Source organism: Mastigoproctus giganteus, chromosome 2 (genome assembly GCF_048544385.1).
Source record: "Mastigoproctus giganteus isolate SK-2022 chromosome 2, ASM4854438v1, whole genome shotgun sequence".
Taxonomy (NCBI): Eukaryota; Metazoa; Arthropoda; class Arachnida; order Uropygi; family Thelyphonidae; genus Mastigoproctus; species Mastigoproctus giganteus.
In genome coordinates this window covers 134,797,090-134,811,850 of record NC_143576.1, presented here as the reverse complement: position 1 = coordinate 134,811,850, position 14,761 = coordinate 134,797,090, and the positions used below count along the sequence as shown (strand labels likewise).

Sequence of the window (14,761 nt, the reverse complement as noted above, 5' to 3'; positions counted from 1 at the left end):
TTTTAATATTTTTCCAGATAATCGCTATGAGAATGCTCAGAGTGTTTAAAACACTTTAAACGTATTTGAGCTGATTGTCAGCAATTCCTTTATCACATTTCTTTTAATATTCTTTACACCATTTACCATCATCCTCCTTTCATATGGATTTGATTTTGGCCATAGTTCTGGGGTTGGGGGAAGAAACCTGGAGAATAAGTAGGGGATTTAGTTTCACAATCCCATGATTTGCCAAATACTCCTTGCAGAATGTGGCCTAACATTGTTGTGCAAAAGGAACCAGCTGCCTTTTTCTTGAAACTGAAACATTGCTCGATGAATTCTTTTGATCAAACAGTCCAAAACTTGTGCATAATATTTCTTATTCACTGTCTTAAAGGCTTTGTTCCGTTTATGTAGATAAATGGCAAAGATCAGCTTTGGAACTTGGCACCATGACCGGAGAGTTTTTACCACCGTGAAGGAGTTGAGGAAGAGAGAATCTTTGTGGTTTGCACCTGGCTTGCATGGTACATTTTTACTCACCGGCCACGGGAATATTAGCAACAAATTATTCAAATTAGGATTGTTTCCTACCATGCTTTGTCTCTGTGGACAGGAAGAGAGTATTGACCACATTATTTTCGATCGTCAATATTATCAAGGCTACAGGCTTGAACTGCAGCTGTTTCAGATACCTTCACAATGGGAAATAAACCTGCACTTATTCGATCTCAAGCAGCATATATAGCACTGAACACCTTTGCCTTGCATGCTTTTAAAAAAAGAGAGGAGCTTAGACTTGCTAATTTGGGATAATATAATTTTATCAGGAGTTGATGATTGGATACTCATTGTAACCAAATATACCCTGCTGGACATTGAACGTGTTCCTGTATATAGTGTAAATTCTTGGTGTTCTTCTGAAGACATGGAAACTGTTAATAGCATGATTGGGGTAAAAAAAAATAATAATAAAAATAACTTGTTTCTCCAAGGCAGTGCCTGGAGCAATGTCAACAAGAGATTAGACATAATTATATCTCAAGAAATCTTGCTGATCCTAGCTTCTAGGATGGGATCCTCCATGGGATTATTTTCCATAGCATGAGAAGTCAGTCCACTTCTCCACCTCTATTTCCTTTAGTCTTGCTTTATTTCTTCTACCTTCTAACTTTTAACAGAGCAATATGGCCTTAGTTGCTTCTGCTCCTAAAAACCAAATAACAAACAAACAAACTAACTATTGGAGGGTACCTCTGTTTGATCCTCCTCTCTTCTGTTCTTTCCTACCTCTCCTTCTATAGCCTTTTCATTTCATCCTAATTTGGGCTCTCTCGGTTCTTTTGCCCTGGGTTAGTCCAGCAGATGGTAGTGGATCCTGGCCGCCTCCACGTGGCGGGGATGGGACGTGGTGACCAGGTTTTGATACTTCCCATCTGCTAAGAGCCAAGTAGCAGCCGAAAACATAACACACCATATCACTACACTTACACATCCAACACACTACATAAAAATGGCCAGTTTTTGCATAAGCTTATACACAAGATGTACAACGGCGGCTGAAGGGGAAACCCTGGAATCCACCTCAACTACACATGAATATCTCCCTGTCTTCCCTGGTGAACAAATTCCTTGGGAATAATTCCCTTGCTGTTAAAGAAAGTGATCAACATCACTTCGGTTTTAGAAAACAAAATTTGCTGTCTTAGAGAGCATGTTGATCACCATTCCACACTTTGTCTCTTTGCTTGTGGATCATATTTGAAACAACACAAATTGTCATGTGTTATTATTGAGTTGGGTAAAGAAAGGATCATTGTCAACAGCTTTAATGAGCTCTTTGCATGCTTAAAATCCGAGCATCTTTTGTTCCACAGTCAAAGTACAGAACAAACCTAGCACAGATCTTCCATTTGTCCAAATCAAAATTGCAGTTGCATGAATTGTGAATGAATGCTTGATTTTCATTCATGCACAAATTTCTGAATTTCATCAACTGTTCTGAATTGTTAATGTGAAGATGTTCTTCTGTCATTCAAAAAATCATTCAGTGATCAGACACATTCAGAGTGTGAACTTTTTTGACCATTTCTACAGTTCAGTGTTGTTAGATGTCCACAATGTTGGATGTCTTTGAGATCCTCACAGTCAACCCAAAATCTTGAAAACCAGTGAAAAACACAAGTGAGATAGAACATCATTACCATATACTTGTCTTAACAATTCATTGGTTTCAGTTACACTTTTCCAAAACTTGAAACAGAATTTCTCGTGGTTCTATCACTTAATGTAATGATAACGCTTTGAACAATGAAGTAGATATGACATGACTGCACGAAAATGACCTTGTAATGAGAAACGGTCGTGTAGTTCACCATGGGCCTACATGCTATGACATGCATTCAGTGGACTTAGTCATGGAACTTATTTGAAAAAACTTGTAAGAAAGGTATAAACTTGTAAGAAAGGATTTATTAAATCTACAAAACAAACATGAAGGATTTCTATTAATGCTATAGATGAGTGCCTTACAACCATTTTTGACTTGAGTGGTTGAAAGACACCTTTTCAACTATTCTGAAAATCCACTTTTTTCATGGAACAGCAATATATTAAAAATAGTAATATATAATTATAAAAAATAGTAACAAAACACTTGTAGAACTCCTAAGATCCCTTTGGAAAAACCCAGGGTTCTGTAGAACAGAAAACCTTTGTATAGATTTCTTATGCTTATATGTATATCTTTATGCAAGATACCAGAGATCTTTTTTAATAAATATAATAAAAGAACAAGAAAGTGATAGATATATGTCAGTATCTATCATACTTTTCCAGAGCATAGTACACTTTATACTTTTCCAAAGCATGTTACACAGGTGCAAAGTGTCCAGATTTATAATGGAGGCTCCATCTTGGATTTTTTTTTTGGGGGGGGGGAAATGAAGGGATCCTCTTACTAAGAGAGGCTTAAGTTCTACAAATTGCAGCTGCTAGAGACTAAGCACCTGTGAGGTGATCTGATTGAGGTGTATAAGGCCTTAAATGGGTTGAGCACACTGAATTCTGATGGGATTCTTCCACTTGCTCAGACTACGAACCTAAGGAGGCATAAATTCAAATTGAGGAAAGACAGTTGTAGAATAGATGTGCGGAAATTTGCCTTTAGCCAGCAGGTGGTTAATTGCTGGAACAAACTTCCATCTGTTGTTGTGGAAGTTTATAGGTTAAATAAATTCAAGGAGGAACTGGACAAACATTTAGAGGGAATGGTTGTGTGAATTTTTTTTTTTTTTTTTTTTGGCCGATTCTACATAAGCTCATACACTTGCTTTCTTGCATCACATGCCACTATTACGATTACTATCTGAAGGTAACAACGAAGAATTAAATACTATCTGAAGGACTCTACAGGAAGCAACGTTTACATCTTCGGCGCAACCTGAAAGCATATGAGGGTCCTTCAAAAACTGTCTGGAATTTAGCATTAATAATGCTTCTATTATTATTGCTAATAAAATGCCAAAAAACTGAGTAGCAAGATATTAAAAGAGGAAATTGAGCACTTTATAGTAATGGACTCTCCTTATCAACTTATTAATTTGGTACTGAAAAGGGATTTCCATACCTGTCTGTGAAATTGAATGAATACTTGGTAGAAATTTATTACTATATAATAATAAATAAATTTAAATAATAGATAAATTTAAACAATTTCAGCTGATGCATGCCACCAAAGTAGAAAAGATGTTTGTGTGAAAATGTTAGCCCTCTTTGATTAAATGATAAAACAGTCGTAAGAAAAGCCATTTGAGCACTTTTCACAGTTACCAAATCGAAAAGTACAATAAGCAATCAATATTGAGTGCCACTAGCTCATGTCTAAATCCAGTTCATGAATTCAAAAGTTTTGAAAGATAAAGGAACTTCTAAAATGCAAACTTCTGGCAAAAACAATCCTAAACAGTCCAAGAAAGCTGATAATTCTAGGCACGTTATGCTCATTCATGCAGAAAATCTGGTCACATTTCTCTTTTGGCTTGAATAAAGCAGTTTCTTTTAAATGCTATGCTAACATTTGAAAATCCATCTATAGCTTTTCAATTTAACGTACCTCACATCCATGTGTGAAAGTCATTACCCTTAGATATGTTGAAGAATGTTATGTGCAGATTTATTTTACCAACAGTTATCAAATCATCCATTTTGAAAATTGATTACATAGCAGACTAAACCAGAAGAGTGATTCTGACTTAGTCATAGACATTTCTGCTGCTAAAGTTGTGGAGAGTGTAAAACTAGAGAAGATTCTGTTTTTTGTTGAGTGAGGAAGTATGTTATGGTTGCATGTGACTATATGGTGCACAAGTACCCATTGAAAAATGACGTTCTTATAAATGCTACGGTAGCACAAATTTTGTCGATTAGTAGTGCAACATTTTCAGATTTGAAATTTTTTGCGGAGGTGTTTTCAATACTTCTTGGTGTTGTTAAAGAAAGATAAAGCAACAGATGTTTTACAGCATTAGTTCTGTTAGTTTCAGTGTGAGAACCTACCAGACTCTCTTATGAAAGGAGAAAGATGTACAGTGGTCCATGGTTGGCAAACTGACAAGAAACCTTGAAATATAACAAATTATTTCAAATTATACTTGACACTTTAACAATTTTCCATAACGGTGCTTGAGTGTGAGAAAATATTCGGTGAGGTTAGAAAACAAAACCTGAGTTCAGATTTCTTTGTAAATCTGATTGTTGATGCTTTGGAAATGCTCCTAACAGCGAAATCTAGAAAGCAGGGCTTGTTAGGAAGAAAACTTTGCTCAACATTTTTGAAGAGGATGTCTGCAACAGCATCTTTCTTGAAGAAATTAAAATCAGTTTATGTCTAATAGAATATACAAACAGACAGAAAAATATCAGGTAAGCTAACATGTAAATACACTGATAAAAAATCTTGTGGCTGTATTTTTTTAATATAAAGTGTGTATTTTGTCAGTGAAATATAAATTGTAGTGCAGTGTGGATATTAAAAAACCTCCTTTCTCCAAAAATTTTCCTGTTTATTTATTTATTTTTTATTTATTTTTTTTTGCAAATCACTCCTGCATTTTTCAAAAAAAAACTTCTGCTCTTCTTTGGTTTTGGCACTAAAACCTATTTTCCCCTTGCTTACAGATATCTGATCTTCAACTTTGAAAGTCAAAAGTTGACAGCTATGCATGATGTTTTTTAACGTCTTTTATTTTCAAGTTTATTCTAATACTACATTAAAAAGTACTTTATTCTGAGGCAGAAAATTGAGCTGTATCATCGCAAGTATTTTTCCAGTTTGTCCCTTCATTGTTCTAACATTAAATTAAGAACAGTAATGAGAGGAGCAAGGTACTTGTACATATCTGATTCCAGGAAACTCTCCTCTCTTTGGCTATAAGCACTTTAAGCCTCAGCTACTCATTAAAATACTTAATGACATTATTCCAGAAATTCTAATTATATTGTTATTTTGAGTAAATCAACTCAGACTTTGTTGATATTGTGCATCAGTTTTGGTTCACTGAATATTTAATTAAATGGGATTTCTTTCAAAGAATATTTAATTAAATGGGATTTCTTTCAAAGAATATTTAATTAAATGTAATTGAGTTTGCTGAATATTTTATTTAAAAATGAGTATTTCTGCATTGGTCAGAAATGAATTTCTCTTTCATTTCAGCCATGTGTCAAAGTACTCATTACTACAGATGAAAAATTGCTAAATTATTTATTGGCAGGGGTAATAATATATAAAGTGGTAAAATTTACTTAGATTATCACATTTTTTAAAGATTTACTTATATTATGAAAGTTTTGTAAAGTAAATTGAGAAAATAAGCAAACCATCAAACTTTTTTTTTTTACTGTGATTATAAATTTTATTTTAGATTACTACCAAGCACACAAAATGTCACCTAAGTGAATTTCAGTTCCTCTGTGCTCTGCACTTTTCACTCAGCTGAAAAAAGGGCACAAAAGGGTATTCTTACCAAGAAAATCCAGGTTCTGTAATTTGCAGGATCTGAAAACTAGGCACCCACTTGTCAATCTGCCTATAGTGTTTAAAGCATTAAAAGGGTTAAATAAACTAATTGCTATAGCGTCTTTAATTCTCAAATGACACATGCATAAAATGTGTGTGTCATTTGAGAATGAGTAATTTAAATTTGAATATTTAAATTAAATTGGTAAAGAAACCTGGAGAGTAATTGATTTTTGGATTAAGCTTCTGCCTGATGTTGTTGAAGTAGTTTACGAATAACTCCATAAAAGGTTTGGACAAATTACACAGATCAACAAGTATTTTTCATCGAAAAAAAAAGTAAAAAAATATATATATATATATATATTTTTATATATATATATATATATATATATATAATTATACATATATTTGAATAACGTTTAAAATAGTTTGGAAACTGAATCTTTCATGATAAAAATAATAAAATAAAAAGGTACAGCAAACATCAGAGGCAGCAAAAAGCATATTCCTCTACATGATGCTTGGAATATAACCATACAAATAAATTACAATAAGAGTTAAAAATAAAATGTCAGCAGTGTATTTCAAACATCATGTAGAGGAAAATGCTTTTTGCTGCCTCTGACATTTGCTGTACCTTTTTATTTTATTATTTTTATCATGAAAGATTCAGTTTCCAACTATTTTAAACGTTATTCAAATATATGTATGATTATATCACATGACAGTAGTGGGCAAATTGCTAACGCTGTGCCTGTGCTGCCATCCATAGTTCATTTTTCGTCTATATAAACTGGTTAAGATTACTTGTGTCAGTAGTGTGGCTTTGCACTGGAGTGCTCATATCTGTTCTATTTTTAATTTTCGCTGCATCAGGACCACCGCTATTCAAGTCCTCTGCATGGGCGGTTCGATATGGGGATCACCTGGCGGACTGATCTTTTGATCGACTCGCCTTTGCGGCAATTTGTCTAGTGATCGAAATGCAGTGATTCCCTGACCATTATTGGCCTTGTGGTCCTCTGTTGAGATGGGGCGTAATGGTCAGCCTATTTTTGGTTTATTTTTGTCTTATTTTACTGTAGTGGTCTAGATCTCTGTTGATGATTATTTCACATAAATTTGGACCTGGTGCCCGTCAGAGGGGGTGCCATTAAATTTCTATTTTAATTGGCTTTCAAAATTTAATGAATTATTATTTATTATTCTTATAATTAGATGTTCTAAATTATCTTAGAGATTTTCTGCTGCAATATTATTACTCTTGTTACCCCTCTCTTCCCTTCCTGTTTGGTTTGATTTTTAAGTTTAATTTCGACTATTTTCGCTCTTGTCTTGCCATAGCCGCTTGACATTATTTTATTTTTTATTTTTAACTCTCATTCTAATTTATTTGTATGGTTATATGTATATAGTGTTCTTATAAAAGTTTATGATATTAATATTTGGTCAGGTTTATGTTATTAGAAGTTTGTCTGTTGTGCGACATTAATGCTATTGTACATACGTCAATTAGACATTATACGTGCATGACATTATATTGGTCGATTTTATTTAAATAAATGTTATGGATTTGTAGGCAATTAGATGTATATGGTCAGGCTACCAAGTTAGCGAGTGTAGACTATCTTTTGCCTGGGGGCCCTATAAACGATATATAAATGAAATGGTGTTATAAAATAATATGATACTAAATAATGAAAATAACATTAAAATGTTGATAAACAGTAAAAATGCTAAATACAAAGTAAAGTGCAAATACATTCCCTCACTTGGCCATCAATCTGCTACTTCATTGGGGGCTTTGAGCAGAACGATAGCCAGACTAAAGGAATGTCTCATACCTACCCGTTTCTGTTGTCCCCATACCAGTTTTGCCAGTAATACATTTTTTGGTGATAATATAAATTTTAAATTGATAGCAAATCAATGTAATAGGATAATAAGTTTAGTTTAATTTACATGAATTCTTTAACTTTTAGATTTTTAAATTATTAAATTTTTCAGTCATATTGTCTGAACCAGTAAACTGGGATAAGTGACACAAAGCCCAATGGGTATGTATCTGAATAAATGAGAAAGGTGAGACATTATACCACTCACATACCTATTCAGATAACACCATTTCATTTATATATCATTTATAGGCTCCCCCAGGCAAAAGCTAGTCTACACTCGCTAACTTGGTAGCCTGAACCACATACACCTAATCCTAATTGCCTAAAAATTCATAACATTTATTTAAATAAAATCGGTATATATCTACGGACGCTGATTCAAAATCTTTCTTTGATTTTCCTCGTCCAGTGTTTGTTATGAGACCAATTGTATGAAAGTGAGACTGATTATACCACTCACATACCTATTCAGTAAACCTACATGAATGTATTTTTTATTTATTATTATTGTTTATACATTCATATTTATATAATATTTATATATTTATATAATAATTACTACACTTAAGTTGTGGAAAATGAAAAAGACCTGGGGGTAATTGTGCAGTGAGATATGAAGTTTTCTGAGCAGTGCAAACAAGCCCCAAGAGTAGCTAATGTGGTCTTGTCAATGATATACAAAAATTTTGCTAGTAGCAGTAAGGAAGTGATTATTCCCTTGTATAAGGCAATGGTCAGGCCACACCTACCGTTCACTATACGATGTGTAGTAAGCGCTGTTCATTGTGATCATGTTTGTGAATCGAATTTTAGTTCTTAATAGAACTAAAATTCGATTCACAGCGATTCACGATAAACAGCGATTCAATTAGCGAAAATAGGAGGAATATTATCCACAGGCTATAAAAGCAAAGATATATTAAGCACAAATTTACCCTTTATTACCTTCACAAATTTACCCTTTATTACCTTCTTGAAATGAGGCCTCCAGACCTGTATACAGGTCTGGAGGCCTCATTTCAAGAAGGATGTAGAGCTGCTGGAACGAGTACAGAGAAGGGGAACAAGATTAGTGAATGGAACAAAGGGCTGCTCTTACGAAGAAAGGCTTAAGTTTTGCAAATTACAGTGTCTGGAGACTAGGCACCAGCGAGGTGATCTGATAGAGGTGTACAAAGCCTTGAATGGTTTGAGCATGCTCAATGCTGATGGGATTCTTCCTCTTGCTCAGAATAATCACCTGAGAGGGCATAAATTCAAATTGAGGAAAGACAGATGTAGGATAGATGTGCGGAAATTTGCCTTTAGCCAGCGGGTGGTTGGTAGGTGGAACAGACTTCCATCCCTTGTCGTGGAAGTTGATAGCCTAAATAAGTTTAAGGCTCAGCTGGACAGGTATTTCGAACGAACAGATGGGTGAAGTGGAAGTGGTTATTTTTTATTTATTTATTTTACTTTATTTTTTTTTTTGGCTGATGCTGCATAAGCTTGCTTTCTTGCATCAAATGCCTCTACTAATGCTAACACTATTCAACTCTTTTGAGCCCGTATCATACTGATAAGATTGCATTAACCGTGCCAACACTCATTCTGTTGCGTGTTTTGTTTTTTACTAGATTTAAGTTGCTGAATATTCTTTCCACATCTGCATTGGATAATGGCAAGATTAAAATACCCAATGCAAATTGGCTAATTTCTTTAAATTTATCAGTGGTTCTTTTTGTTGCTTTAATATATTGTTAACTAAGATTAATGATATTTTTTCTAATTCTTTTATGTTGTCCGGAAGGAGTTGTTTTATTTGTTTCATTAATATCAAGTTCGGTACATCGGACTTCAAATGTGTATAAACGCTGTTATTAACTCCAATCATAACGCTAGATTATCTGTCCCAATGCCCACAAGATTATTTAAAGGAAGTTTAAAATTTTCCAGCGTTATTTTAATTGAATTTGAAATATTTTCAGCGTTACATTGATCTAATTCTACAAGAGCTAAGAATGTAGAAACTCTTTTATCGAATTGCTCATCATAATACACAATTGCAATACCCAATACTTTTGTTACACTAATATCGTTTGATTCATCTAGTAACAAACTATAATTTGAAAGCCATTGAGCACTGACTTCAATAAATCTTTCTGAAAGTGGGGGTATAGGATATATTTTATAATGCCGCTGCATTTTGTTCGATGAATTTTTAAAGTTTTGGCTGTTTGACCTTGGAATGCATTCTTACATAATTCACCAAGGTGGTCTATTGCCAGTATTGACGAGTGAGCACAAACAAACAAACTTAACTTTGCTTCAGCTTCCACTGTTTGTAAATTCTTGGTGGGAAATTTTAATTTAGATTGGTTGCCTGATCTATTAGGTTCGGTCTGATTTCTGGAGGTCACAACCACAAAACAATAAAAACAATTAGCACTCACCTTTTTATTGGGCTTTTCTGTTAGCGCAATCTATCATAAACGGATAGTAAACTCGATCTTATTGAATTTGCGATAATACCGACAGTTGGAAAAATGTGTAAAATTTTTCCTGTAAAACTTCAATCATATAAAATAATTAATTTTCATAATCTTCTCTTCATTCCTATTTTTAAAGCTTCGTAACTTGTTACTCCGTTCTCACTTGCACATATCGTGTTACTTTCAATTTGCAGTGCCTTGTTCTTTGTTATTGATTGCTTATCTTTTTACTGTTTTGAATTTTAACCCCCCCCCCAAATGTCAGTGAACGTACATATTACAGTACGTATTAATTCCGATTTTCGCGTATCATTTAATTTTTTAATTGGTAAGGTAATAAAGGATAAATTTGTGCTTAATATATCTTTGCTTTTATAGCCTGTGGATAATATTCCTCCTATTTTCGCTAATTGAATCGCTGTTTAATAGAACTAAAATTCGATTCACAAACGTGATCACAATGAACAGCGCTTACTACACATCGTATAGTGAACGGTACTTTACTAGGGTGAGTCCATCGTAACGTGATTTGATTGTATAGTGAATCAATTGTAAAGCGGGGGTCCATTGTATTTTTAACTTTTTTTTACGTGAAACTTCGGATAATTGGGGCAGCCGCTTAATCGGGCCAAAATGCACTAGTCCCGATTTGTCCCAATTAACCGGAATCAACTGTATATCATTGACAAAACCCCATGACCTGCCCTGGCAGCCTGTCTGCATTGCTCAGAAAACTTCATATCTGACTGCACAATTACTCCCAGGTCTTTTTCATTTTCTACCACCTTAAGTGTAGTACCACACAGTTGGTACGTTTCTCTGGGGTTACTTCTACCCATATGCAGTACTTTGCATTTGTCAAGGTTAAACTTCAGTTGCCACTTCTTAGCCCATCTGCCCAAATTATCTAGATCCTGTTGCGGTAGCACACTGCCATTACTGTCATTAACAACCCTGCCAACCTTTGTATCATCTGCAAACTTCGACACTAAGCCTGATATACCTTCATCAATATCATTGATAAATATACAAAGCAACAGTGGACCCAACACCGAACCCTGTGGGACTCCAGTAATAACATTAGTCCAAGAAGAGCAGCACCCATTGTTCCCTAATTCTGTTGATTGTAGCAAATGGGTAATGCCTGTTTAAGAATCTGCTGGTTAATATTTGCATTTCTGAGCCATTTGCAGATTACGTCGTTGAATATTTATAAGCATTGAGAAATTGATTAAAGATAATCGATCTTTTGTAGGTGAATGGGTGATAGCTGTTATAATGCAGAAACATACCGGTGTTTGTAGGTTTACGATAGATGTTAAATTGGATTTTATTCGTGTCCCGAGTAAGCATGAAATTTAGAAAATTTAATGACTTAGTTTCTGTATTCTCCCTCTCCAATGTAAAATTGAGTCTAGAATGAGTATTATTAAATGAATGTAAAATGTCTTGGATAGTGCTACTATTGGTAATGACTAGATCATCGTCTAAATACCTCCCATAGTAAGTGATACGGGGTAGAAAAGGTGTCAAATGTATACATTCAATCGGTGAGAGATAGATCTTCGATATTAGGCCACTCAGACCTAATATCGAAGATCTATATCCCATTGGCAATTGTTTATATACTTTGTCTCAAAAGGTGATATAGTTGGCTTCAACTAAGAGTTTAATTAAGTGAAAAATTTCCTTAATAGGAAGCTTGGTATAATTAATCGGTATTGAGTTATTATTTAACATAGCCCAAAGAATATCTAATGTGTATTCAACGTTTACATTCAAATATAATGAGGTAATGTCTAGTGAGAATAAATTATCATTACCACCAAGTCTACAGTCTTTAAGGTTATTAAATAGTGTATCATAGTTCTTAATCCCAAATTGTATCACCTGTCTAAAGGGTTTTATAATGCTATATACATGTGTGGCCCAGGATGAAAATACAAAATTTCTGTAGGAAACAATAAGCCGAATAGGAAATCCGTCTTATGTAATTTTACCTGCCCAAAAAGTGTAGGAATATTGTATGTTCTGGCCTTCAATTCGTTTAACTGAGCCCTAGGAATGTAGTCGTTTTTTCGATACATGGGTAACGTTTTATTGTATTGCTTGACCAAATTGGTAAATAGTGCTGGTTCTACTTCAAGATAAGTTTTTTTTTTTTTTTTTTATTAAAACCCTGAACACAAGAGGTATTAGAACCTATAGTACTTAGTACCATGCTTGGGTTGGAGGTTGAGAAGATATTTGTTGACATTAAACTTGAACTTCTGTAGATTGTAATTTTCAGGAAAGACATATGAAGGAAGGTTGCTCCAGAAAACAGCAGTTGAAGGAATAAACGAGGAAGATGAAAAGTTTTCATCTTCATCTTGAAGTTGGACAGTAAATGGATGTTGTCTGGTGGTAGCATGTGTTTGGACTGTTTTGAAAGAGAGAGCAGGAATTATAGAAGCATATTCAAAAAAATAGTTCCCATGGAAGTAGTATCTGTAGAAAAGGCATGTAATAGAAACAATACATCTATGAGACAGTGAGTGGAGAGACTCTGTTAGAGATCAGTCATTAATTAACCTAACTGCCTGTTCTGAATGGAATCTAGAAGCCTGAGAGAGGTTTTAGGGGCACCGCCCCAGATGTGGGAACAATATTCCATGGTAGGGCGACTTTGGGATTTTTACATTGTACTTTTGTGGATTTATCGGATGACTGTTTTCTACAGCAGCATGTTCGAGAGGCAACCGGAGAGGGTAATACTCTTGATCTGGTTATCAGCAGTGATCATTCGTATATAAATAATTTGCAAATAAAGGAACCACTAGGTGGAAGTGATCACAGTGTACTGATGTGGGATTTACTTAAAGATATAATTACTATCAGGAGTAAAGGAAAAGTGTTTTTGCTTCCATAAAGGTGACTACAGTGGTCTCAGACAGTTTTTAAATTCTGTACAGTGGGACCAACTGATGTTGTCAACAACAAATTCTAAGTGGGAAGCATTCAAGAAATTAATTGTGGAAGCTACTAAATGTTTCATACCTATTAAGAAATATTGTTCAAGGTTTAGGCCTAAATGGTTGTCAAATGAAGTAATGAGACTCTTGGCAGAGAAGAAAAATGCATGGCATGCTTATAAATTATCAGGCGACACAGAAGCCTATGGAAGATATAAGCTAGTCTGTAATCGAGTCACAAAGGAGGTTAGGCAGGCAAAGGCAGATTACAAGAAACCTTTGGCAAAGGGTGCTAAGAAAAACAGCAAGTATTTCTTTACTTATATAAACTCTAAAAGGAAGGGTTCGACAGAACGCTTCCTTTTAGAGTTTATATAAGTTAATCAACAGATGATGGTTTGATTGATGATCCTGCTCAGATAGCAAACAAACTGAATGAGTATTTTCATCTACATTCATGAGGATTTATTAAGGATTGATAATGCCAGAAGGTTATCAAATTGTAGCAGGGTGCTTAATGATTTTGTAATAACTGAGAGCAATGTTGAAGTTAAATATATAGGAAAGGCACTTGGGGTGGATGAGATCTATCCAGTTATATTAAAAGAGGGCGCCTCCATAGCCAGGTGGGAAGGAGCAGCAGTGCGTAGCACACGCTTCTTGATTAGACCGGGGTTCGAGCCCGTCACCACCAAATATAGAGGATGCGGAAAGGTCAGGGAATGACCACCGCATATCATGGAGCAATATGGCCTTAGTTGCTAATGCTCCTAAAAACCAAATAACAACCACAACAACATATTAAAAGAGGTAAGCAAACCCTTAGCCATAATTATGAGAGCATCCTTGGACTCATTGGCGGGCCCCATGGACTGGATATGTGCAAATGTAGCCACAATTCACAAAGGGGGATTCGAAGGGTGACACGAGTAATTACAGACCAGTTAGTTTAACTTCTGTTCTGCGTAAAATTATGGAGTCACTTGTTAAAGATGCATTGCAGGATCATCTAGACCAAGACTGCAGCAATAATTCAGACAAAGCATGGGTTTTTTAAGGGAAAGTCTTGTCTGAAAAATTTGATTGGATATTATGATGTGGTTACAAAGGAACTGGATGCAAAAAATAATTTTGATATCATATATTTGGATTTCAGGAAAGCTTTTGACACTGTTGCGCATGAAAGACTATTGTACAAATTGGAGCAGAATGGTATTAACGGTAAGTTGCTACAATGGATAAAAGGATGGTTAAGTGGGAGAAGACAGAGGGTGGTAATGAATGTGCGCTACTCTTTGTGGATTAATGTTATTAGTGGAGTCCCACAGGGTTCGGTGTTGGGTCCACTGTTGTTTTGTATATTTATCAATAATATTGATGAATGTATAACAGGCTTAGTGTCAAAGTTTGCAGATGATACAAAGGTTGGCAGGG

The 14,761-nt window shown here is 34.8% G+C and overlaps 1 protein-coding gene across 1 annotated transcript in view; it reads left to right on the top strand.

Annotated features, from left to right (window-relative positions):
- LOC150089580 (TBC1 domain family member 19) overlaps positions 1 to 14,761 on the top strand; it is a 456,806-nt gene that overhangs the window by 294,892 nt on the left and 147,153 nt on the right. The gene's annotated exons all lie outside the window — the stretch shown is intronic.